The 27,538-nt window shown below is 41.1% G+C and overlaps 1 protein-coding gene across 4 annotated transcripts in view; it reads left to right on the forward strand.

Moving 5' to 3' along the window:
• Positions 1-27,538, forward strand: part of LOC140464566 (cytohesin-3) — an 88,831-nt gene that overhangs the window by 21,344 nt on the left and 39,949 nt on the right. Inside the window, exon 1 of one of the 4 annotated variants that reach the window (XM_072559808.1) lies at positions 26,621-26,643. The exons of 2 other annotated variants lie outside the window; for them this stretch is intronic. The gene's annotated coding sequence lies outside the window, so the exon portion shown is untranslated. Of the gene's footprint in view, positions 1-26,620; positions 26,644-26,711; positions 26,736-27,538 lie in introns of those variants that run through there. One more of the 4 variants, XM_072559805.1, reaches the window with a different exon arrangement.

The following is a 27,538-nucleotide window of genomic DNA, read 5'->3' on the forward strand; positions in this document are numbered from 1 at the left end:
GAGGACCGGGAGGGAGCGGGGGACCGGGAGGGAAAGGGGGGGATGGAGAGGAGGACCGGGAGGGAGCGGGGGACCGGGAGGGAGAGGGGGGAGGGAGAGGAGGACCAGGAGGGAGGGAGGGAGAGGGGGACCGGGAGGGAGAGGGGGACCGGGAGAGGGGGACCGGGAGGGAGGGAGAGGGGGACCGGGAGGGAGAGGGGGACCGGGAGAGGGGGACCGGGAGGGAGCGAGGGAGGGAGAGGGGGACCGGGAGGGAGAGGGGGACCGGGAGGGAGCGAGGGAGGGAGAGGGGGACCGGGAGGGAGCGAGGGAGGGAGAGGGGGACCGGGAGGGAGGGACTGGGTGGGACCGGGAGGGTGCGAGGGGGATTGGGAGGGAGTGAGGGGGACTGGGAAGGAGTGAGGGACCGGGAGGGAGCGAGGGAGGGGGGACCGGGAGGGAGTGAGGGGGGGTGACCGTGAGGGAGTGAGGGGGGCGGGGGGACCGGGAGGGAGCGAGGGAGGGGACCGGGAGCGAGGGAGGGGGACCGGGAGCGAGGGAGGGAGAGATCGGGAGCGAGTGACCGAGAGCGAGGGAGGGAGAGATCGGGAGCGAGTGACCGAGAGCGAGGGAGGGAGAGATCGGGAGCGAGTGACCGAGAGCGAGGGAGGGAGAGAGGGACCGAGTGGGAGGGAGGGAGAGCGAGCAAGGGTGGGACAGACTGGGAGAGTGAGTGGGGAGGAGGAAGGGAGGGTCTGAGAGAGTGAGCGGGGACAGAATTGGCGAGGGCAGGCAGCGACTGAGACAATGGGGGGAGAGTTGGCAGGGGAGGGGATGAGGGACTGAGAGAGTGGGAGCAGGAAGTTGGCGGGGGAGGGAAGAAGTGGGATCAAGAGTGTGGGGGGGGGGTAGGAGGAGGAGAGAGATGGGTGTGTGTGGTGTTTGAACATGCAAGGGGGGAGAATTGTGCGCACAAGGAGTGGGAGTGGGGTCTGAGCATGGGGTAGGGATGGAAGGAGGAGGGGGTGCCGAGTGCGGGAGGTGGAGAAGTAGAATGAATGAGGAGTGAGATTGGGGGGTGGGATGACTGAGTGACCGGGGTTCGAGGGAGGCAAGAAGGGTCTGAGTGAGGAGAGGCTGACAGTTGAATGGGGCAAAGAAGGGATCAGCACTGAAGTCCGTTCTGGACACCCCCAACAATAACTGCGACCATTCTTGACATTACTCCCAGATTCTAGTTTCCTTGAAATTTGTTTCTTGATTGTCCTCTTTTCCCCCTCACTTCCCTCAGTCCCTCCAACTGCATTACTGTGGGATGATTCTGTTGTCAACTCCACTGTTTAACTCTACTGTTTGGACATTGCTATGTTTTATCGAGAGATGTGGGTTGACAGTGAGGGTTGTGTCTTTTGGAATGTATTTGTTTCCCAGATAAATAACAGGCCTCTCATCCTCCTTTTATAGTATTCGTATTGTAATGCGCGTGATGCTAAATAGATGTATTGCTGCTGTCAATATGTTAAATCTGTATTTGACACTCGTACAATTATTGGAACCGTATTCCCTGCTTTGTGAGGAGTGTTTTAAAATCTCAACTTGGAGTTAAAATGCAAAGTTTTTCCTCATACTTTGTTGGACCAATATGAATTTTTTAAGGGTTAGCAGTGGCAATTTAAAGTTGCTGGTTTTCAGATGGAGAGATTCAGGAGCTTGCTATTTGTATCGAACTTGAACGAGGCCATTGTGATTCATTATCAGTATGACTGTCATGGTTGTACTGTAAGCCGTTATTATCCAAATTACGCAAGTGACGTAGAGTCTACAAGGACTGTGCGTTAAATCTTGTTCACAATGCAATTTTATCAATCATTCTAACTAGACACCTTTCATTTTGAATACACAAGTGGTGGAATCAGAGGGTGACAGATTTTCTGTAACTTGCCCCAAGTCGCCCTTGAAGAACACACACCTAGATCATGAATACTAATAGATTGTGAATAGCATTTGAACTAAGTCATATTGCCTCCCACAGTCCAACTCCCACTTTCCACCATAGGTGGATAACGACAAGGATTCAAGGATAATTATTTTCTTTCTTCCCCATTCCTCCTACTCTCTGCATAAGCTTGGAGGTAGTTGATAACAATTCTAGCCTCCTCCTTTCCTGTAACCTATACTTTACAGTTAGCTTGGCATAATCCATGTGAATCCAACTGTTCGGAATGGTTTAATCCTTGCCACACATTGTTTACTGTTTCATCATGCAGTTGTTTGGGGAGGAGAAAGATCGTTAAATAGCTTCGGGATAGGTGAGAATTGTAGACTGTTACAGTGCTGATTGAGGCTAGTCAACCTATCTTGCCTATGATTTGGAGGTGCCAGTGTTGGACTGGGGTGTACAAAGTTAAAAATCACACAACACCAGGTTATAATCCAACAGGTTTATTTGAACGCACTAGCTTTCAGAGCACTGCTGCGAAACCTAGTGCTTCCACGTAAACTTGTTGCACTATAACCTGGTGTTGTGATTTTTAATTATCATGCCTATGTTTGGTTAAATATGTCATACATGGTTAAATGTAAAGGGCACAAGCTTTCAGGATACACTTGCAAAGGAATGAGCACAGGGAATTATTCAGAGTTATCAAATTGGATATTGTTGTGTTCTTTAATCTGTGTTCCTGTGACCTTCAAATGTTCATTGTCTTTATACTGACAGTGTAACTATATTTGCAGGATTCTTTGAAATGATCTCATGGCAAATTTTACAAAATACTAAAATGTTTGATGCTGTAGTTAATTTAGTTTTCATGTTTTTCTGATGCTGATTTGTGGGATCCAGTTAACATTCCAGGCTGACCATAAATACCACAAAATTGCATTGCTGCATTCTCCACTATGGAATCTCCTGTTAATGTTACACTGTCATTCAGATTTCTTCATACATACTCCCACTATTATCAACCTTGGCCATTTCACAGCCTGGAAAACCTACATTTTGAGGGCATCAAGCTTTTGGCAAGTAGTTTACATGTTATCTATTTTAAGCCTTTGCTCTACCAGTCTCCAGTACTGTATTCTTGGGGTTCTCCTTTGGAAGGCCTTGTGGCAATTTTAGCAGGTAACTGACTGGTTACTCATTTGTTTAATGTTTTGAGACCTAAATGATGGTGTGTGTATAAAATGTGATTTTTACCTACACCCCTTACAAAAAAAAACTTATCCACCAGCCTGTTTTCAAAATAAACTTGGGTAGCACGCATCTGTCATTATGACCAACTGCCCATATGAATCTCCATTCTTTGTTTTTCACGCAAAATCTGTTTTTTTTTCCCTCCTCCGAAAATAATCCAGTCAAGAATACCTGAAGCCAAGGACAGTATGTCCCTTAACCTGTTGCATCCTACGATATTTGAGAATACAGCTAGTCAAGTATATAAATTTGGCATCCAACTTGCAATTACCAATTGACACATGATTTGTGAAGTGTAGGTACAACCCGATGAGCCATTTCCTAGCATCATATGGTTTTTCCTGTAGTTTTTTTCTTTCCTGAGCATATGTGAAAAGTAATTCCTGTGATTTCATTTCCTTCTGGTGCAATTATTCTCGCAATCACTTTAAAGTAAAATTTTAATATTTACTTTTAGATTCTTTCCCTCAACAGCAGTCTATTCTAACTAGCTTCGTTTTCTGACTCCTATTTTTATACTGTAAGAAAGTGTTTCATCTTGGAAGGTAAAAGTTTGATACTGGAGTTGGAGTAGGAGTTGGGGAGGGAAGAGAAAAGACAAACTCGCTAATCAGTGACTATTTGGAGCCTTATGAGTGATTTGGACTGTGGCGCTTTCACAGGTGAAATGTCTAATCCCGTCCCCTGCTTAAATCTGTGCATGAATTTCCTGTTGAACTAAAGTCCCAAGTTGTTTTGGTTTTCTGGAAGTATTGTGCACAGATGTGTTGCACCCACATTTATATTATCAATGTGCTTGACACCAATGACCTGTTGATATCCACACAGATTAATACCTTTATTACATTATGCCATCTTGAATTGCTGCAAATTGTAATTTTGTCTCAGTAATATTGTATGTTAACAATCTTCTGAAGAGTTTTAGTTTAGTATTATAAAACATTTACAGTATAAGAGTGCAGTGAGAAGTGGCTGCATTTGGAAGTTGATCAAAGATGTGCTTTTCGAGAGAAGTTATGTTGAGTGCTGGTTTGTTTTGCTTTTGGGGTTAAAATTATTTCATCAGTGGAAGAATCCATGGTATTTTATTTTTATAGACTTGGCAAGCATCTAAAATTAAGATTAACTTACCAAAGAAAAGCACATATTTTCTTTGTGTCTGCACAAGCCGCATAAGAGTTCAGCTTTTGGCACTGTTTAATCATAGAGTCAGAGAGATGTATAGCACAGAAACCAACCCTTTGGTCCAACTCGTCCATGCTGACCAGATATCTCAACCCAATCTAGTCCTACCTGTCAGCACTTGGCCCATATCCCTCCAAAGCCTTCCTATTCATATACCCATCGAGATGCCTTTTAAATGTTGCAATTGTATCAGCCTCCACCACTTTCTCTGGCAGCTCATTCCATATATGTACCACCCTCTGCATGAAAACATTGCCCCTTAGGTCTCTTTTATATCTTTCCCCTCTCACCCTAAACCTATGCCCTCTAGTTCTGGACTCCCCAAACCCAGGGAAAAGACTTTGTCTATTTATCCTATCCATGCCCCTCATGATTTTATAAACCTCTATAAGGTCCGACACTCGAGGGAAAACAGCCCATGCCTATTCAACCTCTCCCTATAGCTCAAATCCTCCAACCCTGGCAACGTCCTTGTAAATCTTTTCTGAACCCTTTCAAGTTTCACAGCATCTTTCCGATAGGAAGGAGACCAGAATTGCAGGCAATATTCCAATAGTGGCCTAACCAATGCCCTGTACAGCCACAACATGACCCCTCAACTCCTGTACTCAATACACTGACCAATAAAGGAAAGCATACCAAACGCCGCCGTCACTATCCTATCTACCTGCAACTCCACTTTCAAGGAGTTACGAACCTGCATTCCAAGGTCTCTTTGTTCAGCAACACTCCCAAGGACCTTACCATTAAGTGTATAAGTCCTGCTAAGATTTGCTTTCCCAAAATGCAGCACATCACATTTATCTAAATTAAACTCCATCTACCAGTTCTGAGCCCTTTGGCCCATCTGATCAAGATCTCATTGTAATCTGAGGCAACCTTATTTGCTGTCTACTGCACCTCCAATTTTAGTGTCATCAGCAAACTTATTATACCTGTTTTGCTCACATCCAAATCATTTATATTAATGATGACAAGTAGTAGACCCAGCATCGATCCTTATGGCACTGCACTTGTCACAGGCCTCCAGTCTGAAAAACAACCCTCCACCACCACCACCCTCTGTCTTCTACCATTGAGCCAGTCCTGTATCCGAATGGCGAGTTCTCCCTCTATTCCATGAGATCTAACCTTGCTCACCAGTCTCTCATGAAGAACCTTGTCGAACTCCTTACTGAAATCCACATAGATCACATCTATCACTCTGCCCTTATCAATCCTCTTTGTTACTTCTTCAAAAAAAACTCAAATCAAGTTTGTGGGACAAGATTTCCCATGCAGAAAGCCATGTTGACTATCCCTAATCAGTCCTTGCCTTTTCAAATACATGTACATCCTATCCCTCAGAATTCCCTCCAACAACTTGCCCACCACCGACGTCAGGCTCACCAGTCTATAGTTCCTTGGCTTGTCCTTACGACCCTTCTTAAACAGTGACACCACGTTAGCCAACCTCCAGTCTTCTGGCACCTCACCTGTAACTATTGATGATACAAGTATCTCAGCAAGGGGCCCAGCAATCACTTCCTGAACTTACCGTAGGGATCTAGGGTACACCTGATCAGGTCTTGGGGATTTATCCATCTTTATGCGTTTCAAGACATCCAGCACTTTCTCCTCTGTAATGTGGACATTTTTCAAGATGTCACCATCTATTTCCCCACATTCTATCTCTTCCGTGTCCTTTTCCACAGCAAATACTGATGCAAAATACTTGTTTAATATCTGCCCCGTCTCCTGCGGCTCCACACAAAGGCTGCCTTGCTGATCTTTGAGGGGCCCTGTTCTCTCCCTTGTTACCCTTTGGTCCGTAATGTATTTGTAAAAACCCTTTGGATTCTCCTTAACTCTTATTTGCCAAAGCTATCTCATGTCCCCTTTTTGCCCTCCTGATTTCTCTCTTAAGTATACGCCTGCTGCCTTACTACTCTTCTAAGGATTCACTCGATCTATCCTGTCTATACCTGGTAAATGCTTCGTTCTTTTTCTTAACCAAACCCTCAATTTCTTTAGTCATCCAGCATTCCCTATACCTACCAGTTTAATGAGGGGAGAGGATGTTTTTCAAGAAGTAGTATAGACTTAAGTAGTTGAAAGAGGCATGCGGGAACAGAAGGCAGTTGTGGAAAGCAAAGTATCATATTAAGAAACATGGGGAGTCTCACATTTGAGTGCAGGATGAAATAACTTGAAAATGAAGCAAAATGATGGGCAAGTTATGGATATTTAGCAGTTATTGTCCATCTCTAGTGTAGTCAGTGAAGGTGGAGACAACAGCATACTAGGCTATTTCAGAGGGCATTTAAGAATCAAGGTCACAAAAACAGTCAGCACAGTTGCCTCATGGTGCCAGGGACCTGAGTTTGATTCCAGCCTCGGACAACTGTGTGGCATTTGGGCATGCTCCCTGTGTCTACGTGGGTTTCCTCCCAGTGCTCTGGTTTCCTCCCACAGTCCAAAGATGTGCAGTTTAAGTGAATTGACCATGCTAAATTGCCCATAATGTTCAGTGATGTATAGGTTAGTCGCATTAGTCGTGGGAAAGGCAGAGTGATAGGACAGGGGAATGGGTCTAGGTGGGTTACTCTTCGGTGGGTCAGTGTGGACTTGTTGGGCCAAATGGCCTGTTTCTACACTGTATTTCCATTCTGTAAAGAAATTACTAGAGAAACTAAGCAGGTCTGGTAGTATTTCCAGAGATGCTGTCAGCCCTGCTGAGTTTTTCCAGTAATTTTTGTGTGTTTCAGATTTCCAGCATGTGTGAGTTGACCAAAATGTTAACTCTGATTTCTCTCCATAGATGCTGACCGACCTGCTGAGTTTTTCCAGCAATTTCTATTTTTGTTTCTGATTTACAGCACTTGCAGTTCTTTCACTTCCTAATTTACCGGCAGTTCTTTGTTTTATGAGAATCAAGCACATTTTGAAATAGGTTTGGAGTCACATATAGGGCTGATCAGATTTCCTTTCTTAAAGGATGTTAGGGAATCTGGAGTCTTACAAAAATCTTGTGCCAGCTTTTTAACTTCAGGTTTACTTAGTTAACTGAAGTTAAATTTTCCAACTGCCTTTTTGGGATTTGTTTTCACTTCTGTATTATTGGTCCAGTCTCTGGAACACTAGTTGATTTGATGCAATCATTCTGTAATCATATCTGACAGGACTAAAATACCAATAACGTTTCTTGTAAAGTTGATCTGGAATCTGGAAGTAATTTATATAGTCATGAGCACATTAGGAATTTTAAAAACTGAGCTTGCTGCATGTTTATTGAAATGAGAATTCTATTCTAAGAAAAAGTGCAAAATTGAGATGGCTACCTGTTAACCCATCTCATGTAGGGAGATGAGTAACCTCCCTTGCTGTTCAGGTGAAAGCCCAATTGGACTGGTGGAAAATGCTTGTGTGGAAAATGTTGCAGCAGCAATAATTCCTCCAGGAATGATCAAATCATTCTGGAGTTGAAGAGCAAAGTACCATGTGTTTTTGAACTGGGGAATGTTTTAGTCATAGATGGCTGTGCTGTGATTTGAAGTGGGCCGAAGGAGGAGTCAGAATTCAATAAAATATCAGTCCCTCTTTCAGAATGTTAAATAAGGGACTGAAGCGAGCACTTCATTATATTGTCATATAATTTATGTAGCTGTGAACCTAAGCGACTTCAAAAATCTCCTTATTACATGGGATTGCCATCAGGATATAGAGAGGAAAGTAATTATGCAATAATTTAAGCATGCCAGAGAGTAATTACTGGAGCAAAGGACATTAACAAAACAAACCATTAAAGCTGCTGTCCAGAAACATCTGGAAAGGATAATAATTAAAATGTCTAGATTTTAAAAAGGACACAAATACTTTTACATATTATGGTCTTGTATCAGTGCTTTCTGGGCAATTCCAAGTCATTGCTAGGTTAGGAAAATGTCTTCTTGCTGGAAGGAATGTGTGTAGGCAAAACATCTGATGGTATACAATAGCATATTCAAGGTAACTTTTATAAAGAAAACACTTGGGGAGTAAAAGGAACAATTGCTGAATTGTAATTACAATGGTCACTGGGGAGAAAATGCAACTGTTTATCTGCGTGGGAGAATATCACAGGGTAGTTATGGGAACTGTTGGTTAGCAGTGAGTCGTAGAACCCCAGAGGATTCTCCACTTTTGGTTTTCATTATGCTTACTAATGATTGCCATAAGGATTTTATAATTTTGAACATCTGAAATTGTGATGCTTTAACCTTGAACATTGAAATCTATTTTTGTCTGTGTTATGACATCTCTAAGCAAATAGGGTGGGAAAGGAGGCTGCTTGCAGGCTCTGGTGCATTCCATTGAAACACCAAGGGTTTTTGATCATCCATTCATAGAACATAGAACAATACAGCGCAGAACAGACCCTTCGGCCCTTGATGTTGCACCGACCTGTGAACTATTCTCAGTTTGTCCCCCTACACTATCCTAAAATCATCCATGTACTTATCTAAGGATTGTTTAAATCTCCCTAATGTGGCTGAGTTGACTACATTAGTAGGTAGGCATTCCAAGCCCTTACGGCTCTCTGTGTAAAGAACTTGCCTCTGACATCTATCTTAAATCTATCACCCCTCAATTTGTAGTTGTACCCTCTCGTACAAGCTGACGTCATCATCCTAGGAAAACCCTTCCCTTTTTCTTTTTACAATCTCCCCATGCTTTAGTGCCATTTGGCATGTTTCTAAGATAGTGAGGTGGCTGATTTTTGAAGTTAAACAGTGCAAGATCGTAATTGTAAGACATTGGTTGTGTTGTCATGTTGATCTAGTTTGATGTGACAAGATACCTGTATTGATGCAAGGACATTCCCACAACAACAATGTTGTATGGCAAAACTATATTTATTTCTCTAAACACAAAGTTGATGTGCGGCCGTGAGGGCCAGTTTGTATACAGACCAAGTTGCAGCAATGTTTTGCTCATGTTGGGGTTGTGTTCTGTTTGATTACTATATTTTGATTGCTCAGGTCTCAGCGTGTGATAAGCAATCTGTGCATTGTGTTTGAGATTTTCCAACAGGAAACAATGTAACTGTCTCTCCTTGATTTTCAAAGACATTCCATCTCTGATGATTGGTGTAGATGAATGAAAAAGATGTAGGCTACTGCCAGTTGTTGATTGAATTATGTAAAAACACGTTTACACACATTTAAACCAAGTTCTCTGTCCTTTTATAGTAGGTGGAAAGATCTCATGCCACTAGTTAGGATCATAGAATGTTAACAGTGCAGGAGGAGGCCATTTGACCCATTATTTGCGTGTCAGCAAGGAATTCAATAAGCCTTGATTTAGAATTCTTAGTGTAGAACGAGGCCATCCAGTTTGCACTGATTCAGCTCCCAACCCTTATCCCTGTAATCCCCACATTTATTGCTAGTCCACCTAGCCTGCATCCCTAGATACTACAGGACAATTTAGCTTGGCCAATCTGCTAACCTGCATGTTTTTGACTGTGGGAAGAAATTGGAGCGCCAAGTGGAAACCCCACAGACACAGGGAGAACGTGCTAATTCCACACAGATTAAAAACTCCTTACATCCAGGTCTCTGGTGCTGTGAGACAGCAGTGCTAAGCACTGAGCCATTGTGCTGCCATGCACTTTTCTGCTCTTTTCCCCGTGACACTGCCAAGTTTTTATCATCAGCTACTTAGAGTCGTAGAGACGTACAGCATGGAAACAGACTCTTCGGTCCAACGTATCCATGTCGACCAGATATCCCAAATCAATCTAGTCCCACCTGCCATTACCAGACCCATATCCCACCAAACCCTTTCTATTCATATGCCCATCCAGATGCCTTTTAAATGTTGCAATTGTACTAGCCTCCACCACTTCCTCTGGCGGCTCATTCCATACACGTACCACTCTCTGCATGAAAAAATTGCCCCTTAGATCTCTTCTATATCTTTCCCCTCTCACCCTAAACCTATGCCCTCTAGTTCTGGACTCCCCCATTCCAGGGAAAAGATTTTGTCTATTTATCTTATTCCTGCCCCTCATGATTTTTTATAAACCTCTATAAGGTCACCCCTCAGCCTCTGACGCTCCAGGAAAAACAGCCCAGGCTGATTCAACCTCTCCCTATGGCTCAAACCCTCCAACCCTGGCAACATCCTTGCAAATCTTTTCTGAACCCTTTCAAGTTTCACAAACATCTTTCCGATATTCCAACAGTGGCCTCGTGATTGAATTTAAATGCACTATCCTTTTTAAGGCAGTGTATTCCAGTTCAGTTTGCTGCAGTTATGGGTTTGGTTCTTTTTTTCCAATCTGTGTACTTGATTCTCAACCCTTCTGCCAATGGGAACAATTCCTCGCTTCCTATCTACTCTGTTCAGGCCTCTTGTGACATTGAATACCTCTGTAAAATTTCTTGCTTTTTTTTAAGGAGAATTATTCCAACTTCACCCAATCATTATGAAGTCCCTCATCGCTAGAACCATTCCTCTAAGTCTTCTCTTCTGATATTGTTTGGGTTATAGCACCTTAGTTATGAAGAGAGGTTGGCTAGGCTTGGGGTGTATACAACAGCAGAGTTCTAGGAGCAAGTGAGGACTGCAAATCTGGAGACCAGAGTCGAGAATATGCTGCTGGAAAAGCACAGCAAGTCAGGCAGCATCCAAGGAGCAGGAGAATCGCCGTTTTGGGCGTAAGCCCTTCATCGGCAGAGTTCTCCCTTGTATCATGGTCTATATTTATTCTTCCATTATCACCAAAGAACAAAATATCAGGATGGTTCGGCTTCTGTGTTTTCCCTTCCTTACAACTGTGACTACATTTGTAATTGCTTTGACATTAAAAGGCTTAGATATGTTGTCAATGGGATTAGATAACTTCAAGTTTATTTTGTTTGATCTTTAGTATTGTGCTGCAGTTAAGCAAAGCCACCTGTTGTTTTACTTGCTGCACCTTTAATCTTGGGTAATTACAAAGTTTTCAACAGGCTGGCTATGCTTTACTTAAACTGTATGAAGGTGATGCTTATGATGAATATTGCCAATCATTGACCTTAGGAATGTTCCATCCTTCTGCTGTGTGAATATTTGTTTTCTTCATCTGTGTTTTAATGGATGGTGTTAATTATTACATCGCGAAGGACTATATAAATTTTTGTCTTGTAAAGGTGAAAGGCAGTGAGGAAAGTTTGTATCTTGGATGCACCTTGTCCTACTTCCATTTCTGTCCTTGCCCAATTCCAGCAATAGTAAACTCTGTTTATAAAAGAAAAGTGAGTTAGAATAACTTTCTAAAGTAGAGAAATTGTGCTAAACCTGCATCAAACCTTGGTTAGAAGACACCATTTCCAATTTTAGCCACCATATTATTAAAATGGATACAAAGGCATTTTTAAAATTAGATTAGATTCCCTACAGTGTGTAAACAGCCCCTTTGGCCCAACCAGTCCACACCAACCCTCTGAAGAGTAACCCACCCAGACCCATTTCCCTCTGACTAATGCACTTAACCAAATGGGCAATTTAGCGTGGCCAATTCACCTGACCTGCACACCTTTGGACTGTGGGAGGAAACCGGAACACCCGGAGGAAACCCACGCAGACACTGGGAGAATGCGTGAACTCCACACAGACAGTTGCCTGAGGTGGGAATTGAACCCGGGTTCCTGGCGCTGTGAGGCAGCAGTGCTAACCACTGAGCCACCATGCCGCCATCAGCGGAGGTTCACAAGGATCATGCCAGAAATGTATGGGTATACCTGTAGAAAAGGACAAATACTGGGTCACATTTCCTTTTTGGGTGGAGGGAGAAAGAAGGTGAAGAAGGCTGTTGAGAGACCACGTTAGAATACATTTTGGTAGTGTGGATATACTGAGATTGTTACCACTTGGGGCGACGGGGGGGGGGGGGGGGGGGGGGGGGAGATCTTCACTGGAGGCTATCCATACATGGTCACCAAGGAGTTTAATGGCGAATTCAGAAGCAGCAGCTCCACTCAAAGCATGGTCAGAATGGGGTACTCAGTGTATCACAGGAAGTGTTGAAAAAAAAAGCTTTGCTATGATCTCAGCTGATGGTAATACTGGCCAAGTCAGGTCCTAGAGTGAAACCTGACTTGATTGATCGTCAGTTTATTTTTTTCATTTGGTTACAGTGCTGGTTACTAACATTAAGATGAGGTTGGCTGTGTTCTTTAACACAATGCAAGTTTATTCCACAAAAAAAGTCCAGTCATACAGCACTAAAGAAATCTTTCGGCCCATCAAGTCTGTGCTGACTTGTCTACACTTAGCCCACTTTCCAGCACTTTGCCCATAACCTTGAATATTATGACATTTCATGTGCTGATCCACATAGCTTTAAGATTGTGATGTTTCCTGCCTCTGCCTTCCCAAGCAATGCTCTCCAGATTTCCACCAATGTTTGAATGAACAACCATTTCCTCAAACCTCTGCTAAACCACCTGCCTTTCTCTTTAAAAATTAAGTCCTCTTGATATTGACCCTTCAGCTAAGGGACGCAACTGCTTCCTATTCAGTCTGTCCATGCCTCTCGTAACCATATACACCTCTATCAGGTCACCATCAGCCCTCTTGGCTCTATAGAAAGCAACCCAAGCCTAGCCAACCTCTCTTCATAACTAAGTTGCTACAACCAAAGCAAAGTCCTGGTGAATCACCTCTCCAACCTCCCCAGTGCAATTGCATCCTTCCTATAAGAAGCAGACCACAACTGCACCAGAACTGCAATTTGAGAGAAAAAAATCTTAATATTAACAGCAAAATAAAGTTTCAACCTATTTCTCTACAATAACGTTTATGAATACCAGCCAAAGAAACACATCATTCCTATCTTCAATTTCTTACTTAATTAGCTCTTTCCAGTTCTCATCCTTGGATTGTACAGTTTTGAGACTCTTTTCCAGTGCTGAACAACTTGAAAACATCTATAAAAATTCTCACAGCTTGGAGACTTCACAAAGTATAGCTCATTGGCAATGGTGAAAGTTTGATTCTCCTGGACTGCAGTCAATGTAAACTAGTGATGCCTGGTCTATTTCCCTGTAAGTTGTAAACTCAGTGATATAAACATTTAATCTATTCGTGCAACAGGTGGTTTGCTGGATATTTAACCGAATCTCACAATTTCTTGGAAATTATGTATTTGGGTAGGTATTCCAAATAACCTTTTGACCTCTTTAAAACAAAACTACCTTCACAAAACTGAAACACACGAATTTGTTTACTTTAAAAATCCAGATCCCCAAATGATATTACCATGCACATTTATCACAATAAGCACATTTTAAGGAGAAGACTGCAGTGGTTTGTGAGCATAAATTTGGATGAAGGAAGATGAGAAGCTCAAGCGGAGCATAATTGGCAGCATGAACTGATTAGGTTGAATGTCCTCTTTCTGTGCTTTATATTCAAAGACTTGTTCAGAAAGGTTGCCTTTGACAATCTTTAGAGTAAGGATTGTCACCTTTTAACACCAGTTGTTGAGTGAATTACATAATGGTAAGTTGGGCATAGAATGTTCATTGCCTCTAAACCTGTTGGAGTTTTCTTCTGTTTTCATCTTAGTCTTTTAAATGAAACATTAAACTGCGGCCTTGACTACTCTCCAAGGCATGAAAGATCCCATGACATAACTCAAAACAGCACAGGAGAGTTCTCCCTAATGTCCTAGCCAAATTTATCATGCGATCATCAACAGATTTTGTGTGCACAAATTGATTGCTGCATTTCCCACATCATAATTGGGATCACTTCGAGTAATTAATTGGTTATGAAGCACTTCAAAACATCCGGTAATTGTGAAAGGCGCTATCCAAATCTGTTCTTCCTTATAATCTAGACTGATGCTCCATGAAGCACTGGCAATACTTTTATTTTCTGTGGTTCTGCATATTAGTTTGTGTGGACCATTTAAAATCTGAATGGTGATGTCATGGTAGGGACAAAATATTTCTTTTGCAAGGAAAAGAAATTAAATCTACAATTAAATCTATTTTAGAATGAATTGAATTGCATGATGCAGAATTTATAAGGAATGGCTTTTGTGGTACATTGATGCATGACTTTGGGTTTAAAAAAAGAGTTATGAAAGTGGATCCTCTTTGTGAGCAGTAAGCAACAGTTGAAATTGCGAGTAATGGATTATTCTTTTGTGGTAAAGCTTTCCAAAAGATAAGACAAGGATTATTGACACAACACAATGGGCTGTGCAGCCAAATACTGAGTGCAAATCCACAGATGTAATGTTGATGCGTGGCTGAGAAAGATGGTGCCCGTTGTTAGATTAGATTAGATTACTTACAGTGTGGAAGTACTTGTTAAAAGATATTTCCATAAAAGCATGATGATATGCAGATTAGAACACAAAGGGAAGTCTGTCCCTTGCTATTTGTTTGCATTTGGGAAAATATAGAGTAGCCCTATCTGTTTGATATTTTTCTGGAATTTGTTTTGTTGGAGCATGGATAATGTGTAGTGGTTGTATTACTGGGTGAACAGTCCGGAGGTGTGGACTAATAATAAGGAGCATAGGAACTCAAGATCTCCTAGGGAAGCTTAACAGTATATATTCAGTTTAAAAGAAAAACATGTATCAGTAAAGGTGACCATAAAGTTATTGGATTATTGTCGAGTGTGAACTTAACTATTACTCCTTTTAAGGAAGGAAAACTACTGTCCATTCACAGTGGTATCAAACTGCCACAATGAATCAAGAAGAAAGCACATCAGCCCTTTGAGCAGCTAGGGATGGGCATTAACTCCTGGCCTTGCTAGTGACACCACGTTCTGAGAATGAATATATATACAGAATTGGCCCTGTGGTCACAGTTAAGAGACAGTTGCATTGGTGTAGGATATTTCACATACTCCAGGCATCCAAAGGATTTTGTGGCCAACTAACTTATTTTGAAAATGTGATCATTTGTTGTATTGTAGGAATCACAAGCCAGTTTTCCCATAGCAAGTTCCTGAAAACAGCAGTGCGATACTAACCATGCAATTGGTTTTAGTGTGATTGGGTCAAGGATTAATTGTCAGTTTCAAGTACAGTATATCTGCATCCATTGTAATGCAGTAGTAGTTCTCCTCCTCTGAATCAAGAAATCTGGGTTCAAGTCCCACCTGATCCAGATATGTCATAACCTCTCTGAACAGGTTAATATGTGTCTGTGTCCATTGAGTTATCTAGGTTGAAACCTTCCAAAACTCACTCTTTTGCTACAAATGTCACTTGGGTTGTACTGAAAGGAAGCTGTTTCTTTTTTAAAAATGTCTGAACAATTGAAAGAAAATATAGAGGTAATGGGTTTGAAAAGCATTAGATTTGATTCCAAAAATAATGAAATGTCAATTTTTTATGATCAGAGTTTGTGCGAAGATTTGTAGCTTGGGTACTCTTTGTTGTGGTTCTGTTTTGTATACTATGTTCGTTTTGTTCATGCTGGATACCCAGTATGAGCAAAACCAACGTAGTATACATAATCCCAGCAAGGACTGCACAAAACACTACATAGGGCAAACAGGAAGACAGCTAGTGCATCCATGAACACCAACTAGCCACGAAACGACACGACCAGCTATCCATAGTAGCCACACATGCAGATGACGAGCAACATGAGTTTGACTGGGACAACACTACTATTATAGGGCAAGCCAAACAGAGAACAGCCAGGGAATTCCTAGAGGCCTGGCACTCATCCACTGATTCAATCAATAAGCACATCGACCTGGACCCAATATACCGGCCACTGCAGCAGACAGCTGGAACTGACAATCAGAAGCGGCAGATTCAAACCACTACAAATGCCGGAGAAAAGATCGCAGAAGCGCTTCACAGGAGGCTCCCAAGCACTGAGGATGTCACCTAGACAGGGGACGAAACGTCTGCAACACAAATTCCCAGCTTGGCAAACAGAACCACAACATTTTTTATGATGAATCATTAGCTTTGCAAAATTTGAAGTATGTTGGTGGTTGTGGGGGAAGGGTGTTGGAGGAGTGTAGGAGAGGTGGTGATGCTGATGAAGTGGTAGCAAAAGCTGTGTAACATCCTACACAGTAACACAATGTAATTGTTTTTCGTACCAATCAATCAGACTGTTGCAAATGAACCTTCCAAGTTGGATGTCTTGCTGATTTTTATCCTTCAAGTTTCTGATGCAGTTTATAAATGATTTGTGTATGATTCCTCTGGGTGATAAAAGTCCAGCAGGTTTGCACTTTTGCCCACAATAGTGTGATTCAATCTCCCATTTTATATTTAAGTTGTTTTTGCTATTCTTAGTTTGGGTAGCAACTTTCACATCTTAAAAGTTTTTACAGTTTAATGCAGCATGATTGAATCTGTAATGCATGAGTAAGGTCCTTCTGGGTCTGTTACTTGTACAGAGACAGACCTTGGCATTATCCGAGAATTGAAAGGCCTCATTGTGTTGCCTAACTAACTGGAGCATTTGCATCCAATGGAGTCAGCAGCCTTTTCTTTTGGAGCTCCCATCACATGATACTCTGCTTCTAAACAGCAACATACCCCCAATAAAGCATCTATTTTGCCAACTCCAATGTATTTGTTTAACGTTCTTGTGGAATTATTTTTCTAAATTCCTGACAGAAATTCCTTGAGATTTTGGAGCAATCCTGAAGGATTGGCAACCTTGTTCATGCCTCCTTCATATTGAAGTGCCAATTTCTGATTATAGAACTGAAGGGCAATAACTCAAATTCATTGTTACCCTTCTGCTATGCCTGCAGTTGCACATTGAAACAAAAGGGAGACTGTTACTGTACAACAATATTTACAGGTTTCCACTATCTAACGAAATTACCTCTTGTTCTAATTTCCAGTGAGTAGAGTCCCAACCTGTTTAGCTATTGCCCATTGTAATCTTAACCCTATCCAGGGATGTGTAGGCTAGGTGGCTCAGCCATGGGAAATGCAGAGTTACAGGGATAGGGTCGGCGGTTGTGGGGGTGGGGGGGGGGGGGGGGGGGGGGCTGGATCTGGGTGTGTTGCTCTTTGGAGGATTGTTGTGGACTCGATGGACTGAATGCACCTGCCTCCACAATAGGGATTCTATGGTTCTAGTCAAAGTTTGAATTAAATGCAACATTACTTTTTATATAGATTTGATGTCATATTTAAATTAACGTGTCTTTTAAGCATATGTGGATGCACATGTTACACCAAAGTGTCTAGAGAAGTTATTTTTATATATTTGCAACGAATCCTTTTCCTTTCCCTCCTTTTTATATTATTTTGTTCCCTTTTCTGTCTCTTCCTGCCTCTTTTTGCCTTTATTTCTACTCTCAACCACTTACACATCTGATTCTTTTTGCTTTTTAGAACACTTCTGTGATGTGGGGGTTGGGGAGGGTGGAGAGGAAAGGAAAATCAACATGTAGAATAATGTCCACTGTTTAATGCAGTGCTCACTGAGAATTTAATTCTGTGCTGAGCTGCTGAAGGAAAGGGTAGGGTGGGAATAAATTTCATAATGGGTCACAGGATGTAAATCCATTAGATAAGCAGGAACTAGGTGGTCCTAATTACATGTTGTACTCTATTGCACTGACCATGCTGTGAATGCTTGCAAGTTTCCTATAGCTTCCAGTGGGGTGGGGGCAAAAATCTAAATCTGAATACATATTCGGAAGGTCTTCAGAAGGAACATAAGCCAGTGTATTATCTTTCCAATGATATTTCAGACTTTTCACTGATCACGTCTAATCTGAACTCTAATGAAACCCAATAACAACAAAGGGTTCCATCTGAATCCGTCTATTTCTTCTAAGTTGTGCATCTGGCTTAGTTGTGTTTTCTATCGGCTGTCTTAAATCAACATGGATTTTGTGTCACTCCTTGGTTGAGCAAGGGAATTGGCTAAAACAGTTTATCAGATCATTGTCATGTGTTTGGTGTCTTGTGGGCAAATAGCGGTTCTGTTTTTGCCATTACAGCAGAGACTACACTTCACAAGAACTTCATTGGCTGCAAAGTGCTTTGAGATGTCCTAAAGTTAAGAAGTCACTACATCAGTGCAAGTTGTCTGGAATCCACTGTTGTTGCTCTTTTTGTTTGACCATTTAAAATCTATCTTTTAGTTACAGGTAGTTCTGGGATAACGTGTTTTGGCAGTGCAATTTGGCTATAATGTCACTCGAGAATTAGGGAATGATATTTTCGAGAACGCTTACCTCTGTTTGCAATAGTGCGATTCCAGTGGGGGTCAGTTCCCGCACAATATTCGGCGTATATTCCGATGTTTGTGCTGAAGTTAACCGCGCCATCAGCGCGTGCACGATTTCAGTGCCGATTTTTGTGCAGCACTGTGCATGTGCCAATGCCTGTGCCGTTCTGTGCATGTATGATGTTAGCACAGAAATTACTCTATTATTCTGTATGTGCCGATGTCTGTCTGCTGAAGTTATCGTGTCATTCTGTGCATGCACGATGTCAACACCCATCCTCATGCCCTACCGCATGTGTGCCGATATCAGCTGCTGACAGAGAAGCTTTCTGTGAGAGGTACTGTACAGAGAGCAACTTTCTTACATTTAAAAAATGTACTGTGTTAAATTTACTTTTGTTTCGTTAATAAATATGATTTCAACCTTCATTCAGGCTGTGCTATACTTTGCATTAGACTTTTGGGTGACTTTTGAGCAGTTGTGAGTGATTTTGTTTTTGCTGGTCTGTCCCTAATCCCACATCTCCCATAGGCCCCATTATTTCTATTAAGTGTGGTTTCACTGGAAGGCAACTACGGCATTATAGGAGAACTACCTGTATTGCCTAACTACCCTCTAGAATTCCTGTTACTTTGCTATTTTTATTTCACTTTAAATAGCTTCCCTTTTTGTTTTTGCTTTGACCTTGACACCACCAACTAGAAAAAGACTAGAAGGCAACATTCTAATTGTTAGAAAATTGTCCCAGTTCCTGATCTCACTGATGTACATTGACCTCTAGTTTAGCAATGCCTCGAGTTTAACTTTCTCATCCTTGTTTTCATTTCCCTCCTTTTACTATCTACACTTTTAGATATCAATGTTTCTCCAGTTCTGGCCTTTGTTCACTCATCAGTGATGGCTAAGCCTTCAGCTGCTAATTCCATCACTGAGTAAACCTTGTCTCTTTACCTCTTGTCGAGTGTGGTGCTGGAAAAGCACAGCAGATCAGGCAGCATCCGAGGAACAGGAGAATTGACAATTTGGGCATAAGCTTTTCATCAGGAATGGGGCCCAAAACTGTTGCTCCTTGGATGCTGCCTGACCTGCTGTGCTTTTCCAGCACCACACTCTCAACTCTAATCTCCAGCTTCTGCAGTCCTCACTTCCTACTCTTTAACTCTTCCTCCTCCTTTAAGATGCTCCTCAAAATCTATCTCTGAGCAAGCTTTTGGTTACTTGGCCTGATATCTCCATTTGTGACTCATTAAGTTTTGTTTGATAACCAGTCCTGCAAAGTGCTTTGAAATGTTTTACTATGTTAAAGGCTGTATTAAAATACAAATTGTTTTAATTGTCAGGGAGAAAGTTACATATCCACTACAATGAGAGTTAAAACAGCATGAATTATATTTAGTGGGAGGGGGTATTATACCTGGGTGCATTTCAGGTTGAGATAAAGCTACTCTGATATATTTCTGTCTTTATTATGTTTGAGATGATGGAGGGTTGCTTTTTAGACTGGAGGCCTGTGACCAGTGGCGTGCCACAAGGATTGGTGCTGGGTCCATTGCTTTTCCAAATTTTTATAAATTATTTGGTTGAGAACACAAGTATAGTTAGTCAATTTTGGTGTCATCTCTAAACTTGAGGTGTAGTGGAGAGCGAGGAAGGTTACCTCAAAGTAAAATGGGATCTTGATCAGATAGACCATCGGGTTGAGGAGTGGCAGATGGAGTTTAATTTAGATAAATTTAAGGATCTGCATTTTGGAAAGGAAAATCAAGACCGGACTTATACACTTAATGGCAAAGTTCTGGGGAGTATTGCTGAATAAACAAACCTTGGAGTGCAGGTTCATAGTTACTTGAAAGTAGAGTCTCAGGGAGACAGGATAGTGAAGGAGGTGTTCGGTGTGCTTTCTTTTGGTCAGAGTATTAAATATAGGGGTTGGGAGGTCATGTTATGGCTGTACAGGACATTGGTTAGGCCACTTTTGGAATATTGTGTGTAATTCTGGTCTCCTTCCTATCAAAACGATGTTGTGAAACTGGAAAGGGTTCAGAAAAGGTTTACAAGGATGTTGCCAGGGTTGGAGGATTTGAGTTATAGGGAGAGGTTGAATAGGCTGGGGCTGTTTTTCGTGGAGCATTGGATGCTGAGGGGGTGACTTTATGGAGGTTTATAAAATCATGAAGGGCATGGAGAGGGTAAATACACAAGGTTTTTCCCCCTGGGTTGGGGGAGTCCAGATCTGGAGGGCATAGGTGTAGGGTGAGAGTGGAAAGATTTAAAAGAAACCAAAGGGGCAACTTTTTCATGCAGAGGGTGGTGTGTGTATGGGATGAGCTGCCAGAGGAAGTGGTGGAGGCTGGTACAATTGCAATATTTAAAAGGCATCTTGATGGGTATATGAATAGGAAGGGTTCAGAATATGGGCCAAATGCTGGCAAATGGGCCTAGATTAATTTAGGATATGGACAAGTTGGACCAAATGGTATGTTTCTGTGCTGTACATCTCTACGACTCTGATATATTTTGTAATATGTTGGCTGAGGGATAAGTGTTAATACGGGTGCTGGATAACCCTGCTCATCTATGAATGCGATCGCATATGTGCACCTAAGATGGTAGACCTGAAAGCTGCCACCTCTGGCATTTTCCCAACATACTACTGAGTATTTAGCCTGAGGATTGTGTTGAAGTCTCTGGAGTTGGTCTCTGCCAAGTGTGATCCATATTGAATCAATGCTTGTAACCATGGTGTTAAAGTTTACTTCACTACCTTTCCAAAAACTGAACTGAAAGAATTAAATTACATTGGCTTAGTGCTGTGATGGTGCCCGTTCCATGTCAGAGACCCTTTACTGTGGATTTAATTTGCAGGGAATTAGCAGAGATGACCTTTTTATATCTGTTTTTCAGAAATAGCCTCTGATGTTTTAACTTTTATAACATTTGTTTCCATTTGACATACCTTCCCTCCCCCCCCCTCCCCCCCCCCCCCCCCCCCCAAACTAAACAAAGCAATGTTCCATTCTTTAACTTCCTTGTTTTCTTTCTCACACATAAAGACCATTGAGAATTTAATCCACATAAAATTGCTGTTTCCATGAATTCAGGAAACTCTATTGGGCGAGCTGCTAACCCAGTTTCCTTTGTAATGTCACATTTTAGTCTACCGTAGGGAATAGACTGGTTTCACAGTCGGTAAGCTTAAAGCAATGCAACAGTGACTACAGTTAACATAATGCAGACTGCATTGCCTGTAAAGTACTTCGGAGCAACAAAATGTATTTGTGTACATGAGTGGAGTTTCTCTTGTGCCATCACCCATGCACACCCTCAAAGTGTGGTGATCAGTAAACTAATCTCTTTTTTTTGTGGTGGTTAATATTTTTCCTTCTGTATTTAAGGTCAAACATTAGAGTTAAACATGTGAAGTACAGAAATTCCTGAAGGAAATGTGGAGTAACTGATGTTCAATTCCCAAGCCATTTTCCAAATTGTGTTAAATTTTTGTTTGACAATTTTAAATACAGTTGAACTATTTGACCAAAGGAACATTTAAAATAAGGAGAGGCTTAAGTTCAACGTATTGCATCATAGAGAGAAGCTATCGCCATGGTTGAGAAAGTCTGTAACAAAGGGACACAACCTTAAAATTAGAACCAGGGTGATGTCAGGAAACACTTCTCCCATAAATGGTAACCTAGAAATCTCTACTCTAAAAGCTCCTGAGTGTGGGGGGTGAATTGAAACTTTCAAAACTGAGACTGACCTAATTTACCTAACTAAAATTGTGAGTACAGGTATGCAGAGTTAAGAGACTGTTTGGTCATGATTATCATTGAATGGTGGAATGGGCTCAGGAGAAAGGAGAGATTACTGTTGTCTTAGCTCTTGGATTAGCTTTGTGAGCTATTTGGTGAATGATAAACGAATGCAGTGGGAGCTGGTGGAAGATGTTGACCATTTTTGTTTCTTATAAATGCAGGTACAATACCCATAATCTGGCTATGAAATGCTTGAGAACTGGACAATTTTTTGTAGTAGAGAACTTCACTGTTTGAGTCAATGTGGATTGGCTTTAGTTGAGAAAAGAACATTTGAACAGGAGCAGCCATGCTAAAAGTTTGGGAACTGACGTTTTTTGTACACTAGGTTACACTGAGAGTATCTTTGAGGGTGACTCCACAAAAAAAATCCATTTGAGTAACTGCACATTTTTGAAATGGTACACTGGCCTAGCACTGCACAGCTTCAACACTTAATAGCCTCTGTCCTGAGAGTATTGGAGTTATACATGGTGCCTGTCATTTGTTAAAGATCACAAACTTTTCAAACCAGTTTAAAGTATCAGGTATTGGCAACAAGTAACTGTTTTGGTTAGTAGAAGTTGGAAACTTTGCACATGCAACAATTTCTTGGAATCACAGAATTTTAAAATGGGTGGGACTGGGTGCTGTATGAAATTTGAATCTCAAACCAGACCCCAACACCATCATTTCTGATTTTAACATCACAGTGAGGGCGGCTCAACACTCCCAGGAAATATTTTCCAGTTTAAATAATAGGTGGTGCACAGCCGTATTTTACCTCTCCCAGAGCTGGATCAAGTTTCTTTGCTTCAGGAGTGGCAAAGTGGAAATGTCACAGAATCAGTAATCCAGAAATCCCACTGATATCCTGAGGGCCCCACAGCATCTGATGACGTGAGAATTTAATAAAACCTGGAATTAAAAACTAGTCTAATGACAACTTTGTCGCTAATGTTACGAGTCATAAAAAATCTGATTCACTATTGTTCGTTTTAGGGAAGCAAATCTGTCTTTACCCAGTCTGGCGGATTCTTAACAATTCTCTGAAAAGCCACTCAGTTCAAGGGCAAGTAGGAAGAGGCTGAAAATGCTATTCGTACTAGCAGTGCCCATGTCCTATGCAAGAATAATAATAAAGTTTAGATCACTGATGTCCATTTTAGTGAACAGTCACTTGGTCTAACCTATATTTGACTCAAATCTTGCAACAATATGGTTGACTGTTAATAGTTTTCTGAAATACCTGTGCAAGGTGCTCAATTCAATGGAAATTATCGTTGGGCAATAAATTCCAGCCGAACCACTGACACCCTCATCCCATGAAAGAATAAAGAAGAAAAAGGAAATCTAATAGCTGAAGGGAAGCAAGGACCTCTACTCTATGGCGAGTCCTGCTACAGACGATCTCTGGCTCCAGGAGCTGCAGACATTTCCCTGCTCGTGTCAAACAGGTCAAATTCCAGATGGGGATCCTGCTAGTGAGGCAAAAATACACACTGTTGAGTTTTCAACCCATACTTCTGCGTTCTCCAGTCAACCTCATGACTTCTGCTTGGAAATCCCACTCCAATCAAGGTTGTGACCATAGAAAGTTAACATCCTTTTGAAAAGGCAATTGGTTGTTGACTTTCTATGGTCTTCTCTGGAATTTCTGTGGAATTTCCTTCCACCACACTTCAATTATTGCATCCTGATCTTAATCCTCTGATTGAGGCTCCCATGTTCTTCCTACTTGGGCTGAAATTGTACAAACATGAAAAGAACAGATTTGTGATTTTAATACTAACTCGACATGATCCACTTATTAAGGCATTGCATGGTAATTTGTATTTGCCTGTTCAGATGGATCTAAAAAAAATCTCATAGCATAATTCTGAAGAGGAATGGGAGTTTATTTGTCTGTTGCTTAATGTCACTTTATCTTATTATGTGACTGTTTTTGTTTGTTTTAACTTGTTTTCAAATTGGCTCCTGTGGTTCCTATATATGCCAGTGACTACGCTTCAAAAGGACTTAATTGGCTGTAAGGTATTTCAGGATTTCCTGAGATTGACTAAAAGACTATAGAAATACAAATTCTTCCTTCCTTTTGATTTTTGCAGTTTGAAACAGTAATATTTTGTTTTTTACCTGCTGCTTTTACAAGGTATTAAGATGTGTGGCAGTGTTAGTGAAAGTTCTCTGCTCTGTGAAGCTATGCTTATGTATGCAAATTCAATTTAATGCCACAGGCTGGAGGTTGCTCTTAAAAGAAAATTAGGATATATTTAGTACTTAAGGGGTTTCAGTTAGAAATAGATGGTAACAAAGAACAGAGTCCTCTGCATGTAGAGGGCATTAAATTGTTTCATGGGAATTTTGAGTTTCACTAGTTGCTAGAAATGTTGTTGCCGTGTTCATTTGGAATCATTACATGTGCTTTGCAATAGTTTCCTGTGACCATGAAAAATTTAAGCATTCCCCACTTCCTGCCTTGGCACCTTGTGTGATTAGCTGCATCAAGCTTTTGGTTTACTTCAGACAGACTGAAGAGAATGTTAAATGTTGCTTTGGTGCAGTTGTGGCACTGGGACAGAAAAGGGATCAGATGTACTGCCATGCACGAGTATATTGTTGCAGTAAATATGAACAGTGAGGTGTCATGGGTTTTAGTTGAGAATGTTTCTTATTCTTGGAACAGTCAAAATATTTCTGAACATCTGGCTTGGTCCAATCTGGTATTAGTGTGAAAGATAGGGACGTGAATTTATATTGTGTACTGGTATACTTTTTTTTTAAAATCCCCTTTTGAAATTGGCTCTTTTCTTGCCAAACTTCGTTATCTTTGGTTGACACTGGCTGTCTTCTTTTGTGTGGAATACTGTCAGGACATGTTCCAGATTTTCTGCAAGTTGTCTTACAGTCAGTATGATGCAGAAGTAATCTGGATACCCTTCATTTTAGAACCAGATCTTTGCACAACTATCTAATAAACATGTGTGTGTGTGTGTTGTCCATTGGCCAATGTCCTGCTCACTTAGCACAAACTGCCAGTAGCAGTGAGTTGTTGAGAATGAGGTATAGGAAGGCAAAAATATGAAAAAGTTCTTGTAATTATACCAGGATGCAAAATGAGAGTGCTCCTCTTCAGAGCCACATTTTGTGTTTTTCATTCTTACTAACTCCTTTGGGTGGTGCATTCACATAGTAAGATTGGCTTCTGGATTTATTTTGATGTGTAAGGTATTTGGATTCACATGGGGCAGAATTAAAAGAATACCTTAGTATCCTCCATAATTATCAACCCCATTAAACTTGAAGCCACAGTATGCAGGGGCATTAATTTCTTAAATACCACTAATTTATATTAATGCAAGACAGCAATGAATGTTTTCTTCAAGATAATTGATTGTGTGTACGAAAAGCCACCACCTTAAACATACCTTTGACAGATTGGTGGGGTCTCACTTAATGCATTTCCAATGCAGATTCACAAAATTGGCATCTTTTAACCAGACAGTTACTACCCTGTTTCCACTGCATCTCAGACCTTAGTCTCTGATTTAAATTTAACAACTGACATTGTCCCATGTAATAGTGTCTGCTACAACCTTCCCTCCTGCATCTTGAACGTTAATTTATAAGGTACCATTTGTGGCCTCTGGTTGTAATAAAAGGCTGTACGGTCAACTTGTTACATTTGATGTTTTGTCACAGCTGTGGTGTAGAAAAGGCAGAACCCAATTTACACCCAGCAAACTCCCACAAATAACAATGTGATGCTGATCATGTTTTGGTTGAGTGATGAATATTGACTTGAGACACCAAGAAAATTTTGCTGGTTGTTGTTTGAGAAACTCCATGGAATTGTTTATGCCAACCTGACAGGGTGGACAGAGCCTTTGTTTGAAATTTTAGGTTTTCAAAAAAAAACTTTTAAAAAAAAACCTGAGATTATTATGTAATGAAGTGTCTTGATGTATTTGGGGAATTCTTTTTAGATAAACTGGGGAAATAATTACAGTATGTGCACGCACACAAGGGAACAAATGCAAGTATACATGTAAGACGTGTGTTAAAGCACATTGTAGATTCGGCATAGGACTGAAACAAATTGAAATGAACTGAAATGATTGGATGTCATGCTTTGGAATGAGGAGGGAATGTGGCCTCAGGCCAAGGAGAACATTCAGATATTTCCTGTTTATTTGTAGCATCCTTCCATTCTGTCAGTTGAGCCAAGTTCTCAAAGAGAAAAAGTACTGGGGATTCGAAGTAACTATTGAAAATGAAGCCTTTAACTTGCCGGTCAGTCACTTATATGGACCCTGTTTCATAGTTGCTGTAAAACGTGCTGTGTATGAGCTTCTTCCAGCTTGTATAGAATCTGAGCTGTGTGGGTATGGATACATCATATGTTTATCCTTTTAATGCTTATTTGTTGAGTTTTCTGTTTCCATTTTTTAAATGGGCTTTTTAAATGGCTGTGTGCGATGACAGCACTTTATTTGATATGCCAAAACCAATCCTTGAAATATTTTAGGATGTGTACTGTGTGAGATACCTTGTAAAGGCAAATCTCTCTGATAGGTGAGTTTTGAAGGGAATAAATTTTAAACCAATTTTTTATGATTGGAAATATGTTCAGTGGAAAGTCCAGTTTAACAGTATGAAAAACGAGCTGCTCTCCCCCTCAGTTTCCCAGTGTTTGTCCTCTGTTGAAATTGCACTCCCACCTCTTGGTGTCTACTTGCATGGGATTATCTTCAAGCTGTTCAATGTGTTTGAGAATTAATTAGAAATGCCATAATTAAGCTGTACAGAATAATAAACAGATGAAATGAATTTTAACATCAAATACAGTATAGATGTAAACATGTCTGATTTTGTTTTGAAGTTTAGTTTTATATCTATTCTGGGTTAACTGTACTTGGCATAAATGTGCTGAGGTGTAGTCTGTATTTCATGGGATCCATTAATAAAATTAATGGTCCATTGTGCCCATGCTGGCCCTTTAGAAGAGTAATTAGTTAGTTCCATAGTCCTGCACATTTTGCTTCCATGTACGTATCCAATTCCCTGTTGAAGGTAACTCTGTAAACCTGCTTCTCACCATCCTTTGACGCAGTGCAATCATATCATCGTTGGTATTTTTTTTATTTTAAAAATCACTTATCCTGCCCCTGGCCTTTGTATCCTGGTC

Source organism: Chiloscyllium punctatum, chromosome 40, assembly GCF_047496795.1.
Source record: "Chiloscyllium punctatum isolate Juve2018m chromosome 40, sChiPun1.3, whole genome shotgun sequence".
NCBI lineage: Eukaryota > Metazoa > Chordata > Chondrichthyes > Orectolobiformes > Hemiscylliidae > Chiloscyllium > Chiloscyllium punctatum.